Below are 17,920 nucleotides of genomic sequence, written 5' to 3'. Positions count from 1 at the left end.
TTCTCCTGCGGACTCAGGGAGCCTTAAAGTGCGGGCAGCAGTTGGCTAACTCCTTGCTTTCTTTTGTCCTTTATGGTTTAAACAACGTGCAGTGGGGAGGGGGCGCTCTTTCTCATTATAAAACGATCGCTGGTGTGTGTAAAATAAGTAAAGCATAAAAATAAAGGTGCTATGTGTTCATTAGGAAAGATATATTCATAATATATGGTCATTAGAACACTCAGAAAATATAGAATATAAGAAAAGGAAAATAAGTCATCGACACGTGTTCCACTCCCTGGACACAAACACTGCTAATATTTTCTTCTCGTTTCCCAGCTTGTTCCTCTACGCTCAGTTTAAATGACCCGGTTTTGCTGTTATTGAAACTCAAAGCTCTGAACGAAGAGGCGGACAGATTTGATCACATGAAAACACGTCATCATGAACAAAGACAAAAGACCAACCAAAGCGAGGCTAGGAAGGGAACACTGGCAGCATAAAGGACAGGCAAGGAGCAGGTACAGCTGTTTATTGAGTGCTTGCCGCACCCTGCGCACTGTTCCGGGTACTTTCTATATACAACTTAATTTAATACTCAACCCGAAGAGATAGATACCATTATTATCTCTATTTTACAGATGAGAACCAGAGACAGAGAGGTTAAGTGACTTGCTCAAGATCACACAGTGGAGCCTGAATCAGAGCAGCTTGGTTGGCCCCAGGGTCCATACTCCTTACATCAGTGTGCCTCCTTATATAGTCCAGGTTGGCACCCAAACTATGTGAACAGGCTAAACACAGGAGCGCCTGGGTGGTGCAGTGGGTTAAAGCCTCTGCCTTCAGTTCAGGGCATGATCCCAGGGTCCTGGGATTCCCTGCCCAATGGGGAGCCTGTCTCTCCCCCTTCTTCTGCTCCTCCCCACCCCACTCATGCTCTCCCTCAAATAAACAAATAAAATCTTTTTTTAAAAAGATTTTATTTGTTTATTTTATTTGTTTATTTGTGAGAGAGAGAGAGCCCAAGCCCGGGAAGTGGCAGGCAGAGGGAGAAGCAGGCTCTCCCCTGAGCAAGGAGCCCCTGACTTGGGACTAGATTCCAGGACCCTGGGATCATGACCTCAGCCGAAGGCAGAGGCTTTAACCCACTGAGCCACCCAGGTGCCCCAGTAATGGGACAAATCTTAATTCTTATTAGAATCTTATGGAGACTTGGATGAATAATGAGCGTCATCACACTGTCTAGCAGCAGAAGTGAAAACTGTTGAAACTTTTTGGGAAGGGATTCAGCTATGGTGGAACAAAATATTCAAAGCACCTAACCTTTGAGCCGGCCACTCTCTAGCCAACAACAGAGCCCATAAATTCATGTGCCTAAGGACGTGTGCTCATCACAGCCTGGCTTGCAATGATGCCATTGCTTGTAAAAGTGAAACGTGGCATAGAGTCTCCACGACTGACAATAGCGGCATAGTTAGACAAATTGGGCCTGGCATGCTATGGGAACGCTCTGTAGCCATTAAAAAGAATGAGACAGACCCGTATTCACTGCCACGGAAAAATCCCTCCATACCTTGCTCCATGGGAAAAAAAAAAGAAACCCACATAACATTGCGTACAATATGAGTGGCTTTATGTTAGAGAACACGGACGGACACATGTACCGGACACCTCGGAAGTCTCCTCCAGACAATGGGCAGTGGGTCCCTCTTAAGAAGACGTGGAGTGAGAGTTTAAGGGGGGAATTTCTGTCTCTTTTACTTTTCTGTTAGTTGAGCCTTTTACAACAAGATTGTATTATTTCGATGATTTTTTTTTAAAAGATTTTATTTATTTATTTGACAGAGAGAAATCACAAGCAGACAGAGAGCCAGGCAGAGAGAGAGAGAGAGAGGGAAGCAGGCTCCCTGCTGAGCAGAGAGCCCGACGCGGGACCTGATCGCGGGACCCTGAGATCATGACCCGAGCCGAAGGCAGTGGCTTAACCCACCGAGCCACCCAGGCGCCCCTCGATGATTTTTTTAAAGCCCCAGAATATATCTTGTTAAATATTCTTTTAAAGCATGACACCTCCCCCTCTCCCCTGCCCCCACAGCTGCACAATTATTTAACTTGTCCTTTCCTGCTGGGTTGTTTGTGACTTTCCACTGTTCCTGGGAAACTGGGATGCATATCCTTGTATGCTAATCTCTGCGCCTCCGGGATGAATTCCTGATGCTGCTCCCAATTCACTAGTGAAGAAATGAATGAACAGCACAGATTTATTGCTTCTCTGCTTGTGTTCTTACAAAAAGATCTCAGATGTAGAAATACTTGGCAAGTTGCCCTGGAAAAGGCAGTACACACCCCTGGGAATGGATGTAGAGTCTTGCTTCCGAGAACACTTGAAAACGCCAGGCAGGACGGCAATTTAAAAATATCTGTGGGGGCGCCTGGGTGGCTCAGTTGGTTGGGCAGCTGCCTCCGGCTCAGGTCATGATCCCAGCGTCCTGGGATCAAGTCCCATATCAGGCTCCTTGCTCTGCAGGGAGCCTGCTTCTCCCTCTGACTCTGCCTGCCACTCTGTCTGCCTGTGCTCACTCTCGCTCTCTCTGACAAATAAGTAAATAAAATCTTTAAAAAAAATAAATAAAAATATCTGTGAAAGCAAGTGAAACAGGAAAGGCTCACATCCATGCGGTGATACCATGTGCCAGGTCCCATTCTAAGAGTTTCAGTGTAATGGGTTTTTTTTCAATTTAATATTTTATTTTTTTTTAAGATTTTATTTATTTGACAGACAGAGATCACAAGTAGGCAGAGAGGCAGGAGAGAGAGAGGAAGGGAGGCAGGATCCCTGCTGAGCAGAGAGCCCAATGTGGGGCTTGATCCCAGGACCTTGAGATCATGACCTGAGCCAAAAGCAGAGGCTTTAACCCACTGAGCCACCCAGGAGCCCCTCAATTTAAATATTTTAATTCATTGTGTGCAATAATCCTACTTTGCTCTTCACTTTATAGGTAAACTGAGGCACAGGGTGATGAAGTGATTTGGTCAGTGGTCTGACTTTTTATTTTTTATTTTAAAGATTTTATTTATTTATTTGAGAGAGAGAGAGAGAGAGAACATGAGAAGGGAGAGGGTCAGAGGGAGAAGCAGACTCCCTGCCAAGCAGGGAGTCCGATGCAGGACTCCATCCCAGGACTCCAGGATCATGACCTGAGCTGAAGGCAGTTGCTTAAGCAACAGAGCCACCCAGGAACCCGTGGTCTGACTTTTTAAATAAGAAGCCCAGAGGGGCACCTGGGTGGCTCCATCTGTTAAGTGTCTGCCTTTGGCTCAGGTCATGATGCCGGGGTCCTGGGATGGAGGGGTGGGTCCTGAGATGGAGATTCAAGCCCCACTCTGTCTCCCTGCCAAACAGAGTGGGGGGGAGTGTGCTTCTCCCTCTTCCTCTGTCCCTCCCCGCACTCCTGCCCACTCTCTCAAACTCTAGGTAGATCTGTTTGAGGCTCTGATTTCATGACCAAACATCAATTTGTTCTTAACTTTTTTTTTAAGATTGTATTTTTGGGGCACCTGGGTAGCTCAGTGGGTTAAAAAGCCTCTGCCTTTGGCTCAGGTCATGATCCCAGGATCCTGGGATCAAGCCCCGCATGGGGCTCTCTGCTCAGAGGGAAGCCTGCTTCCTCCTCTCTCTGCCTGCCTCTCTGCCTATTTGTGATCTTTGCCTGTCAAATAAATAAAATCTTAATAAAAAGAAAGAAAAGAAAACATAAAAAAAGATGTATTTTTAAGTAATCTCTACACCCAATGAGGGGCTCAAACCTATAACCCCAAGATCAAGAGTTGCACGCTCTACCGACTGAGCCAGTCAGGCACCCCCTTAACTTTTTCCACAAAGTGTCAGTTAGTAAATATTTTTGGCTTCGCAGGCCAAGGGGTTTGTGTTGTGACTATCCGAACCTGCCATCGTAACTCAGAAACAATGGGACATCATGTAGATCAGCGGGCATGGCCATGCTCCAATGGAAGTTTATTGATGGACACATGAAAAGGTTTTTTAGGGATGCCTGGGTGACTCAGTTGGCTAAACATCTGCCTTTGGCTCGGGTCATGATCCCAGAGTCCTAGGATCCCCTGCATCGGGCTCCTTGGTCAGTGGGGAGCCTGCTTCTCCCTCTGCCTGCTGCTCTCCCTGCTGGAGCTCTCTCTATCTCTCTCTCTGACAAATAAATAAATAAAATCTTTAAGAAAAAAAAATTTTTAAGTTATTTATTTATTTATTTGACAAACAGATCACAAGTAGGCAGATAGGCAGGCAGAGAGAGAGGAGGAAGCAGCCTCCCCGCTGAGCAGAGAGCCCAATGCGGGGCTTGATCCCAGGACCCTGAGATCATGACCCGAGCCAAAGGCAGAGGCTTTAACCCACTGAGCCACCCAGGTGCCCCCCAAAAAAAAATTTTAAAGGAGGGGCTTGAACTCAAGACCCTGCAATCAAGACCTGAGTTGAGATCAAGAATCAGGTGCTTAACAAATTGAGCCACCCAGGCACCCTTTGAAATTTTGAATTTCATATAATTTTCAGGCATTGTCAAATATTCTTCCTTTGATTTTTTAAAAGATTTTATCAATTTATTTTATGGCTTTGCCGTTTTACTCTTAATTCTTTCATCAATCTGAAATTTAGTTTGTTATGTGATGTGTTATAGGGTTTGAACTGATTATTTTCCCAAATGGTCAACCAGTTGTCCGAGCCCTATGCAAAGAGTGTTAGAGAATGTTACACTTTCTCATGTGTACTGGGAAGTGTGGTAGTTGAGCTGGGAAATCTGTTTGAACTCCAGTGAAGTCTTCCCTGCCCGGGGTCCCCTCACTTGTCATGGATTCTGAGAGAGGCGCCATTTCTCTGTGACCAGTTTGGGATTGTCTCCCAGGAGGGACTTAAACCAGCAGTTCTGGAACTGAACTCCGTTCATTCTTTCTCAGCGTTAGGCAAAAAGGGTCTGCAGACCAGAAAATGCATCAAATGATCAAAGAGTCAAATAGGCTTTCCTTATTCATTCAACAAACGTTTGCACCAGCTCTGTGCGAGCACCATGTTGCAGTCTATAGCAACGGTGATGAGAAATGGAAAAACACAGTCGCTTCCCTTACATCTCTGTGGGAGAGTGAAATAGTTGTATCATATGTGATGTGTGTGTTTATTAACTTTATAAGGAGCTGCCAAACTGTTTTCCAAAGTGGCCACACCATTTCAGCAGTGGGCGAGTGTTCTAATTGCTTCACATACTCACCAGCCGTTGGTTCTGTCATATCTTATCTTTTATTTTTAATTTTAATTAATTAATTTATTTTTGTTATTGTAGTGGGAGTGCCTCTCCTTGCAGTTTTAATTGAAACTTGTCTGATCACTAATGATACTGAACATTCTTACTTGCTGTTTGTATAACTTCTTTGGTAAAGCGCTCGTTTAATCTTTTACCCATGGGGGGGAAGAACCACGTTGTTTGTCATATTGCATTGTGAGGGTTTTTAATATATTCTTGGATACAAGTCTTTTATCAGATACGTGCTTTGAGAATGTTCTCTCCCAGTCTGTGGCTTGTATTGTCATTTTCCTAATGGTATCATGGAAAGACTGACCCAAAAGTTCCATCTTTGGGTTAAGTTCAATTTGTCACTTTTTGAATGATCTGGGGTTTTTTTGTGTTTTTTTTTTTTTTTTTTTTTTTTTTTTTTTTTTTCTACCAAGAAATATGGGCCTAAAATGAGGGTATAGAGATTTTCTCTTATGTTTTCATCTAGAAGTTTTATAGTTTTAATTCTAGGTTTGGGTCTGTAATCTATTTTGAGTTACTTTTATATATGATGTGAGGTAGGGATCAAGGTTTATTTATTTATTTTTGCATACAGATGCATAATTTTTCCATCCCACTTGTCAGAAAGACTCTCCTTTTCTCATCAAGTTACCTGGATAGCTTTATTAAGACAACTGATCGTGTATGTGTGGGTCTATTTATGGGCTTTCTAGTCCACTAATATATAGGTTTATCCTTATACCAACATAATATTGTTTAGTCTACTGTAACTTTATGTCTTGAGATCAAGTAACTTACATCCTGCAATTTCATTCTTTATTATTATTATTATTATTTTATTACTGGGGACCCACTCGGGCACCCCAACTTCATTCTTTTTCAGATTGCTTAAGCTCTTCCAGGTCCTTCCCATTTCTGTAACTTTAGAATCCACTCGCCAGCCTCTACCGAAAAAACCTACTGAAATTTACAGTGGGATTGCACTGAATCTATGGGTCATTTTAGGGAGAAATGACATATTATCAATATTGAATCTTCTACTCCATGAATGTAGTGTATTTCTGTGTTTGTTCTGGCTTTCTTTGATTTTTCTGTACAGTGCTTTCTAGTTTTCCAGGTATAGGTCTTGTACACATCTTGTTAGATTTATCTCTAAGTATTTACATTTCTGACGATATTGAAAATAATATTGATTTTTCATATTTCCATTTTCCAGTTATCTGTTGTTAATATGTAGAGACAGAATTCGTTTTTATATATTGATCTTGTATCTTACAGCTTTGCTAAACTCATAATAGGTCTAGTAGCCTTATGTCCAGTCTTTTTTATTTTCTATGAAGATGATTGTATTTTACTGTTTTCTTTCTTTTCATTCACGCAGACAATCATGTTTAACTTTTCTTTCCTATCTGTGCTTTTTTATTTCTTGTCTTGCCTTATGAACCTGGCCATGACTTCAGACACAATGCTGAATAGAGGCAGTGAGAGCAGATACCTTGGCCTTGTTCCCAGTCTTGGGGTAAAACATCTCAACATTTAATATTAAGTATATTGTTTTAGCTGTAAGTTTTCATATATACTTTTTAGTACATAGAGGAAATCTTTTTTTTTTTTTAAAGACTTTATTTATTTATTTGACAGAGAGAGACACAGTGAGAGACGGAACACAAGCAGGGGGAGTGGGAGAGGGAGAAGCAGGCTTTCCACTGAGCAGGAAGCCCGATGTGGGGGATGTGGGGCTCCATCCCAGGATCCTGGGATCATGACCTGAGCCAAAGACAGATGCTTAACAACTGAGCCACCCAGGCGTCCCATAGAGGAAATCTTTTATTCCTAGTTTGTTGAGAGTTTTTTTTCCAATATCGTGAGTCTGTGTTGATTTTTGTCAAATGGATTTTCTACATCTATTAAGACGATGATTCTCATCTGATTATTCTTTTCTAATCTCTGGGTACGGCAAATCAAGATGATTGATTTTCAAATGCTGAATCAACCTTGCATTACTCAGATAAACCATGTGGTCATGATGTATTTCCCTTTGTATAAATTGCTGGACTCTATTTGCTAATATTTGGTTAAGGATGGTTTGTGTCCATATTCTTGTTTTTTAAGATTTTATTTTTTTAATTAAAAAATTTTTTAAATTAACATATAATGTATTATTAGCCCCAGGGGTACAGGTCTGTGAATTGTGTCCATATTCTTTTTTTTTTTTAAGATTTTACTTATTTATCTGACAGAGATCACAAGTAGGCAGAGAGGCAGGCAGCGAGAGAGGGGGAAGCAGGCTCCCTGCTGAGCAGAGAGCCCGATACAGACTCGATCCCAGGACCCTGAGACCATGACCTGAGCCGAAGGCAGAGGCTTAAATCCACTGAGCCACCCAGGTGCCCCTTGTGTCTATATTCTTGAAAGATAGTGGTCTGTAAGGTTTTTTTTTTTTTCCTTATAATGTCCTTATCTGGTTGTGGTATCAGATTAATATAACCCTTATAGAATGAACTGGGAAGTGCGCCCTCCTACTTTCTGGAAGAATTTGTGTAAGAACTAGTATTATTTCTTTCTTATATTTTGTAGGATTCACCAATGAAGCCATCCAAGCATGGAGTTTTCTTTGTGGGAAGGGCTTAAATCACAAATTCCTTTTTTATTTTTATTTTTTTTGGAAGATTTTATTTACTTATTTGACAGATGGAGATCACAAGTAGGCAGAGAAGCAGGCAGAGAGAGAGGAGGAAGCAGGCTCCCCGCCGAGCCACCGAGGTACCCCTCAAATTCCATTTTTAAGTAGAGGACTATTTAAGTTGTCCATTTTTTCTTTTTCTTTTTCTTTTTTTTTTTAAAGATTTTATTTATTTATTTGACAGAGAGAGTGATCACAAGTAGACAGAGAGACAGGCAGAGAGAGAGGAGGAAGCAGGCTCCCCACTGAGCAGAGAGCCCGATGCGGGGCTCCATCCCAGGACTCTGGGATCATGACCTGAGCCGAAGGCAGCGGCTTTAACCCACTGAGCCACCCAGGCGTCCCTAGGTTGTCCATTTTTTTCTTAAGTAAGTTTTTGTAGTCTTGCATTACAAGGAGTTTGTATGTGCCATGTAAGTTCTCAGATTTATAGATATCAAGTTGTTCATAAAATTCCCTGGTTATCCTTTTTTTTTTCTTTTTTAAAGATTCTATTTATTTATTTGACAGAGAAATCACGAGTAGGCAGAGAAGCAGGCAGCTTTGGGGGTGGGGGAGCAGGCTCCCCGCTGAGCAGAGAGCCCACTGTGGGGCTCAGGGCTTCATCCCAGGACCCTGAGACCGTGACTTGAGCCAAAAGCAGACGCTTAACTGACTGAGCCACCCAGGCGCCCTTCACTATCCTTTCAATGTCTGAAGGACCTATAGTGATCTCTTTTATTTCACTTTGCAAGTTCTCTTGTTCAAGCCTCTGTCTCCGTCACATTTCCCATAGTCCCATTGGCCAAAATAAGTCACACTGACTCAGAGTGGGCGGGGAGCCCCCAGGTGGGTGGAGACAGGCAGATGTGAACAAATTGGGAGCCATCACTTCAACAATCTGCCATACATACTGCCTCCCTGTGGGAAGTTTCTGCCCCTAAGGAACAGATTTGTTCCTATTACTTGCTCAGTGATTTTGTGTGACCAGTTTTATTTGTGGAAGTATAAGAAGAGTATTGCAGGGGCGCCTGGGTGGCTCAGTGGGTTAAGCCTCTGCCTTCGGCTCAGGTCATGATCTCAGGGTCCTGGGATCGAGCCCCACATGGGGGGGGTGTCTCTGCTCAGCGGGGAGCCTGCTTTCCGCCGCCCCCCCTCACCACCTCTCTGCCTACTTGTGATCTCTCTCTGTCAAGTAAATAAATAAAATCTTAAAAAAAATAAAAAGAAGAGTATTGCGCATTCACAAAGACCACCTTACTGCATGGTCTTCCTGTCTACCAGTCCTCCTACGTCTCCTTCTCCCAGAGCACTCACCACACCTATAATTACATAATTGTGTCTTTAGCTGTTCAGTGTCCATGTTCCCACTAGAATATAAGCTCCGTGAGGAAGTGACTGTGTCTGTCTATCCGGGCTGATTCCCCAACTCCTAGCACATAGGAGATGCTCTATTAATTTCTGTGTTTGAAATGAAAACCTGGGGACGCCTGGGTGGCTCAATTGGTTAGGCGGCTGCCTTCGGCTCAGGTCATGATCCCGGCGTCCTGGGATCCAGTCCCACATTGGGCTCCTTGCTCGGCAGGGAGCCTGCTTCTCCCTCTGCCTCTAGCCTGCCACTCTGTCTGCCTGTGCTTGCGCTCTGTATCTCTCTCTCGCTCTAACAAATAAATAAAAATCTTTAAAAAAAAAAAAAAGAAAGAAATGAAAACCTGTAATCTACAAGGTACCCCACACCTTACAATTACCTTCATGTGTAGGATACACCATTTGCTAGGAAAATTGAAAAATGAGGTGGGGAGTCTAGGAAACAGACCCTCCAAGCACGAACTCAATATGTACTGTGTTCATGTGCATGTATGATTCGGCGAAAAGAATGGATCTGGGGCCGGCGGAGCCACCTTCTCATGGAAAGAATCAAAGACAGGCTGTACAAGAGGAGACAGAGATGCTGCAGAGGGGGCTTGTTTTAGCTTGGGGGAGGTTTGCACTAACCAAGGTTGACAGTTCCTTTCCTCTGCGGGATCCCCCCAGAGCAGGGATTGAGTTTGAGGGAAAGAGAAGATATGGAAACGGATCCGGGAGGTTGGGGAGAAGAACAGCTTCCTTTTTATTGTTGTTGTTGTTGTTGTTGTTGTTGTTGTTTTCAAGATTGTCTTTATTCATTTGAGAGAGACTGAGAGCAAGTGCAGGCTGGGAGGGGAAGGGGCAGGAGAGAGAGAGGAAGAAGCAGACTCCCTGCTGAACAGGGAGCCCAATGCGGGGCTTGATCCAAGGACCCTGGGATCATGACCTGAGCCAAAGGCAGAGGCTTAACGGACTGAACCACCCGGGTCCCCAGGGGAGGAGCGGTTTCGGAGGACAGCGGAGAAAGTCGCGGCGGGTGGCTGGAGATGCAGCGAGGCCTCAGAGGGAAGATGTCCGAGGGGACAGAGGTGGTTTTCCCTCCCTCTCATCTCACTTCTTTGACTCCCTCCCCTGTTCCTCCCACACGCCGCCTCGAGGTCACTATCGAACACTGTGTTCCTGTACCCGCCCGTGAGTGTTCCGTCCTGATCCCACAGACCCTCCAGGCCAGCCCCAAACACTGGGGCGCACTCCCTCCCTCTGGAAAACCTTGCCCTCTTTGGTTTTCCTCTCCAGGCTCCGTTGCCAGCCGGTATGTCGGTGTCCGTGGGGCTTCCATTTCGGACTTCTCCGAGGGCACTCCAGGTTCTGGGCATGACTCCTGAGGGGATCCTGCGCTGGGGGGTCTCGGCAGACTGCAGCGTCACAGGACCCAAAGTTTGTACGAGATCGGCCTTCCCCAGCATGTCGTTTAGCTGTCCCCGCGGGGTTGGCAAGGGCCAGTGGGCACAGCAATGAGCTTAGAGGATGAGTGTCGAGCTCCTCCAGGCTTCCCCGACGCCGGAAGAGCAGCCAGAGCCTCCTCTTCTCTCCACTTCTCCTCCCTTCATGCTCTGCAATCACATTGTCTTCAGGTTTTATATCTGCAAAGTCACTGCCTCACATCTGTTTGCCCAAAGACCTCGTCCTACCAGACGGAGGGGGAACAAAAGAGATGAAGTGGACAGAAAATTTCTTCCCGTCAAGGCCAGTGCAAAGGACAGAGGCGCACTTGAGATAGTCTCTGTCCCTTGGCCTGTTTCAGTACGGACTATGTGTGTGTGTTTATAATAGACTATTTTTTTAAAGATCCTATTTTATTTATTTGACAGAGAGAGAGAGATCACAGGTAGGCAGAGAGGCAGGCAGAGAGAAGGAGAAGCAGGCTCCCTGCGAGCAGAGAGTCCGAGGCAGAGCTCGATCCCAGGACCTTGAGATCATGACCTGAGCTGAAGGCAGAGGCTTAACCCCCTGAGCCACCCAGGCACTCCTATTATAGACTATTTTAAAAAACAGTTTAAAGTTTGTAGTAAAACTGAGCAGAAAATACAGAATTTCCATATACCCACTGCCATCACAAAATCACAGCCTTCCCCACTATCAGCACCGCCCCAGAGGGAGACATTTGTCCCAATCAAACCCACACGGACACATCACCATCTCTCAGCGCCTATAGGTTATATCAGGGTTCACTCTTCGTGTCATACTTTTTGTGGGTTTTGACAAGTGTGCAGTGACGTGTGATCATAATTATAGTCTCACACTGAGTATTTTCACTGCCCTGAAACTCCTCTGTGCTCTACCTGTTTGTCCCGCCCGCCCCCATGAACCCCTGGCAATTGCTCCAGGGTTTCAGCTTTTCCAGAAGGTCCTGGAGCTGGGATCAGATGGTCTGTAGCCTTCTCGGATCAGCTTCCTTCTCTTAGTAAGAAGCATTTAAGATTCTTCCATGTCTTTTTGTGGTTTGAAAGTTCATTCTTTTCACGAGCTTTATGATACGCCAGTTGACCAGAGTTTATGTATCCATTCACATCCTGAAGGGAGTCTTGGAGGCTCCCAAGTCCCATTGTCCTTCCGTGTGGCAGAGGAGAGGGGCCACGGAGGGGAGCGGAGGTTCCCGATCTTGTACACATCGTGATGAGCGATGCCGCATGTGCCCACGGAAAGGGCGATATTCCCCGAGGGGTAATGTCAGAAGAGCGCATGTGATTGTTGGGGGGGGGAGACATGGAGAGAGAAGGGGACTCTGGCCGTTCAGACATGGCCCCTCTGGGAACGCTGTACATTCGAATGGACCCACGGAGCATCACTTCTGCACGATGTGTACAAGATCGCGATCTTCTGCTCTCCTTCGTGGCCCTACGGGACCTGAAACTCAACCTGTCCAAGATGAAACTCAGCACCCTCCCCTCCTCGCCCAGCCTGGCCCCGCATCTCACGTTCTCATCTCAGCACATGACACCAGCATCTACCCAGTTGCGAAAGGTATCAGCAGCCTGCCCGTCTTCCAAAACTCCTCCCTTCCTCTCTCTGCCTCCTGCCTCCGGGATCAGCAAGTCCGGTCAATTCTCTCTCCCAAACACAGTCGGGATCTTTCAGCTCTCCGCAGCCCCACAGCCACACCCTGGGATTGGCCTTCTGAGTGAAGCCTCCACGAATCCCTGCACACTGGTAGAGTTGTTTTGGAAATACCAGGCTCCTCCACGTGGCCCTGAGACCCACAAACATGCACGGAGCTCTCTGGCCCGCATTTCCAGACCTGACTTTGTTACCTGCTTCTCTGCATGGTTTCCGATGGCAAGGCGATTTGGCCGGCTGGGGACCATTGCACAATGTCCGGAGATGTTGCTGGTTGTCACGATCGGAGGGACCCGTTACCGGCCGTCTAGTGTGTAGAGGTTAGGGATGCTGCTAAACACCCAACGAGGCGCGTGATGGCCCCTCCCCCAAGAATGATCTGTCCCCAAATGTCAACAGAGCTGAGGGGGAAGAACCCTTACCTGGAACAGCTTAAAGCCCTCCACAGACCTCTGCTGTCCAGACCCGCTGATCACCTGTCCAGATGAGAGAGTACAGAAAACAGGAAGTGTAGAGACACTTTATAGTAACTTGGCATAGTGATTTTACGACTTTTGGGCTCATGTTTTACATGTATTTTATTTTTTAATTTTTTAAAAAATATTTTATTTATTTATTTGACAGAGAGAGATCACAAGTAGACAGAGAGGCAGGTAGAGAGAGAAGGTGGAGCAGGCTCCCCACTGAGCAGAGAGCCTGATGCCGGGCTCGATCCCAGGACCCTGAGACCATGACTGGAGTCAAAGGCAGAGTCTTTTTTTTTTTTTTTTTTAAGATTTTATTTATTTATTTGACAGAGATCACAATTAGGCAGAGAGGCAGACAGACAGAGAGAAAGAGGAGGAAGCAGGCTCCCTGCTGAGCAGAGAGCCCAATGTGGGGCTCGATCCCAGGACTCTGGGATACTGACCTGAGTTGAAGGCAGAGTCTTAACCCTCTGAGCCACCAGGTGCCCCTACATGTCTTTTAAATTCTCTTTTTAATCATTTTTTAGAACAATGTTGAATTTACAGAAAAATTGAGCAACTAGTGTAGTTTCTGTATACCCCCTCCCCCAACACACACACACACAGACACACACACACACACACACAGTTTCCCCGTTAGTAATATATTACACTAGTGTGGGACATCTGTTACAGTTAATGAAACAGTTTTGACACACTAGTGTTAACTAAAGCACGCGTTTTATTTGGATGTCTTTAGCTTTAACCTAATGTCCTTTTGTGGCCCAGGATTCCACATGACTTTAAGCTGTCACGTCGCCTTAGGCACTTCTTGGCTGGGGTGGTTTCTTGAGCTTTCCTTCTCTTTGATGACCTTGACAGTTTAGAGGAGAACTGGTCAGGGATCCCAGAGGGTGCCTCTCTGTTGGAATTTTTCTGATCTTTTTCTCACGGTTAGGGTAGGGTTTCGGGTTTGGGGAGGGAAGAACACAGAGTGCCAGTCTTCTCACGATATAGCGTGAGGGTACATACTGCCAGCCAGTCATGACTGCAAACGGTGGCCTTGACCCCCCCAGCCTGGTGACCTTCTGTGTATGTCAGAGTTCTGCCCTGGGAAGCTCCTCTTTGTCCCCCTCTTTCCACACTGTGCTTTTTGGAAGGAAGCCAGCCTGTGCTGCTTCACCTTTTTCGGAAGATGCAGTATCTTCCATAAATGATTTGGAATTCTTCTGCATGTCAAGTTCATTTCTTGCCCTTCCACTGTGAATGCATTTGATCACTTGTTTGTATCAGGACGAACTCACGGGTATTGACTTTATTCTTGGGGTTATAATACAACACGACATTAGTTTTTTCTTTTTTTTTTAAAGATTTTATTTATTTATTTGACAGAGAGGGAGATGACAAGCAGACAGAGAGGCAGAGCAGAGAGAGAGGGAAAGCAGGCTCCCCGAGCAGAGAGCCTGAGGCAGAACTCGATCCCAGGACCCCGGGAGCACGCCCCAAGCCAAAGGCAGAGGCCCAACCCACTGAACCACCCAGGCGCCCCTAGACATTAGCTTTGTTCCTTAACTCGCTCCAGCTGTGGCCCCTGGGGGCTCCTTCTGTGGGCGCCCATGACCTTTGACACTTACCCCCTCATTGTCTGACATTCCTTGCTTTCTGGCAACATGCATGTCTTTTTCAACTGTACTTTCCTGGAAATTTTTAAAAAAGATTTTATTTATTTATTTGACAGAGATCACAAGTAGGCAGAGAGGCAGGCAGAGAGAGAGGAAGGGAAGCAGGCTCCCCCCCCTGCCCCGGCAGAGAGCCCGATGTGGGGCTCGATCCCAGGACCCCAAGATCATGACCTGAGCCGAAGGCAGAGGCTTTAACTCACTGAGCCACCCAGGCGCCCCTTTTCTAGAAATTTTTATTGCATTTTATGGATGGCGGGGGCGGGGAGTCGTCCTTCGCAGGAGAGAATTTGAGAGAATTTGAGAAGCGCCTCCAGCAGCTTCTTCTGCACGATCAACACCTTCTGCTGAGCACACCAGGCTTGCCCCTGCCCCAGGGCCCTTGCAGTGCTCTCTGCTTGGAATGCTTTTCCTTCAGCCCTTCCTTTTCATCCTTTTTGTCTCTGCCTATCTCCCCTCCTCAGAGAAGCCGCCTCCTCCCAGGCTGACGCAGCAACACCCCCCTCCCCAAGCTTTCTCTAGCACTCTTGCTTTGTTGTTGTTGTTTTTTTTTTTTTTTTTTTTTTACTGCCCCAATAGTTTGCCCCCTGCTGAAATAATCTGACGGATTATCGATTACTTCTGAACCTAAACCTTGTGGCACCCAGCTGGCTCCGATGATGGCACGTGGGATTCTTAATCTCAAACTTCTGAGTTCGAGCCCCATGTTGGGTGTAGGGATTACTTAAAAATAAAATCTTGGGATTTTATGTGTAGGAGCCACTGGGTGGCTCAGTGGGTTAAAGCCTCTGCCTTTGGTTCAGGTCAAGATCCCAGGGTCCTGGAATGGAGCCCTGCATCGGGCTCTCTGCTCAGCGGGGAGCCTGCTTCCCCTTCTCTCTCTGCCTGCCTCTCTGCCTGCTTATGATCTCTCTCTCTCTCTCTCTGTCAAATAAATAAATAAAATCTTTAAAATAAAATAAAATCTTAAAAAAAAAAGAAAAAGAAATGCAAGTGTCACGAGCACAGGGATAGACTTTAGCATGCACAATATTGTGGCTTTTGGGTTTTTGTTTTTTTGTTTTTTTAAATATTTCAGAACCGTCTCTGGAGATCCCTGGATGTGGTGATGGTGTGTGTGTGTGTGTGTGTGTGTGTGGCAGGGGGCGGGGGGCTTCTGATAATACTCTCCTTCCACGGAGGCCAAACTTCAGAGGGGCCTGTGGGTGGGGAGCACAAGAACAGTGGCCACACTTGAATCCCTATCCTGTAGTTAGGTGTAGGTGGGAGGTGCGGAGAGGGAGTCCCAGCCACCCTCTGTCCTGAGTCCCCACAGCTGCTGGCCTCATCCAGCCCCGTCTGAGGGCAGAAGGAGGGCTAGCCTCGGAGTGGAAGGGCAGCGTAGCAGATCAGCAGGTAGATCCAGGTGCCTTGGGCTCCAAGTCCTCTTCCATTCTCCTTGCCGTGTCCCTTCGGGGCTCTCAGCCTCAGTGTTTCCGTCTGTAAAGTGGGTTTGCTACTCCTCAGGCTCGGGGCAGTGCGAGAATTAAATGAGACTGTGCTGGGCAGAAAAGATTCTCCGAAGTTGTTACCTGTGGGTATGATTCCCAAAGGGCACACACACGCGGAATTTTGCAGATGATTTCTGGGAGCTTCATACGCTTCCCCAAAACCTAGTCCTGAATTCTGACCTATGAACCCTCTAAGTCATCCCCACCCCCGGCTTCATAACCGGAGCCTGTCTGATGAGTTAGGAGGTGTGAGAACCCAAGGCCCCCCCAGGTGAGGGAGGAGGCGGCAGGCAAGGACCTGGGGAGGGCGGACGGGGAGCCGCAGGGAGGGGGCGCCCCTCCTCACACAGGGGAGCCAGTGTGTCTGGAGCTGCCTGGGCCCCAGGAACAGGCCCTTAGGGGCAGGTGGGACCTCGGTTCCAGCCAGCTGTGTGGGTGGGGCGGTCTGGCCCAGCCAGGAGTTCCAGTTGGCCCAGTGTGGGGGCTGGGCCTGAGGCAAGGGCATCTGTGCCCAGCTCTTGCACGGACCCCGGCGGAAGCCCCCAGGCCCTCCAGCCCAGGACAGGTGAAGGCCTGCGGGTCTGCCTCTGGGGCCAAAAGCCTCTCTTGCGTATTTACAGCATCCCCCAGGGGTGTGGGCCAGCTGGTTGTTCGTCCTTGGGGTCCACAGAGGTCACGAGAACCTTCCCAGAAAAGCAAACACGAGCGTGAGCCAACAGGACACGCCATGCTCGCGGGAGTGGCCGCCCCTGACAGCACGCCAGTCCCGGCCAGGACACCTCCCTGTGCTGTGCTGGGAGCCCCAACAGTGCCACAGAGGGGGAAACCAAGGCCCGGTGGGGAGAGGACACGTTCAGGTCTTTCACGGGGTTCGGGACAGGAGCCGAGGCACGTGCATCGCACACGTCAACCTGTGTGTTCGAACACATACACACTGGCCCCTTTGTGAGCCCACACCCACCTCGTGCACGGGCACATCCAGACAGGAGGGCCGACGCCCCAGTGCCTCTCCCTCGGGCACACCCACCCCCTCTCCAGTCACACGCTCCGGACCGTGAGACCCACCCCTCCAACACATCTGTGCAATGTATGTTAAGGGACCCAGGAATTTCAACAAAGTGTGGGCTCAGGGACCGCCCCCTGGGAGGCGGGCTGTCTCAGGAAACTGACTTGCTGTAGTGCCTTCTCATCTCAGAATTGTATATAGTTGAGAAAACACCGAGGGTTCTGTGTGTGCATGTGCGTGTGCGTGTTTGAATGAAGCTCCCTCTGTAGCTGTAAAGGCGGAAATTCACACTCACATCGCCTTCCATGGAATTCACCCACCTAGTCTCACTTAGATACAACGCACAAATGCATCTGGGTGCACACAAAGAACCGTACACACCCACAGAGCCATTCGAAACACAACCCCTTACACACGCATACCCTCCCCCCATACGCTACAGCCACAGATTCACAATCAGGCACGCCCAGAAATGCACTCACACAGAAAGAGGTAAGTTCCAACACTCAATCTACATTCAGGAAACAGACCCACGTGTGCACCTTGTTGCACTCATGCTCACACACAGATCCATGCAAATATCCCAAAATTCACACTGATGTGAAGAGCTTCACACACATACACTCAAAAAGTCAAGAAGAGATAACATACAAACGCAAACACATACGTACTACACACACACAATCACACTGGGCTACACACACTTAGACATACAGGCCTGCAAAGACTTAACACAAACACTTGTGCATTCACAGTTCCAAATTGCTAAGAGGCACAGGGTAGATGTTCTGACACAAAACCACAGTGAAATACAAAAGCAATGATTAAACAAAGATCCACCAAGGGGGCTCAGACATTTGCAAGTGTATCCATTCAGACCCATTCAACCACATT

This window comes from Mustela nigripes, chromosome 2 (genome assembly GCF_022355385.1).
Source record: "Mustela nigripes isolate SB6536 chromosome 2, MUSNIG.SB6536, whole genome shotgun sequence".
Taxonomy (NCBI): Eukaryota; Metazoa; Chordata; class Mammalia; order Carnivora; family Mustelidae; genus Mustela; species Mustela nigripes.
Note: the sequence above shows the minus strand (reverse complement) of the source record.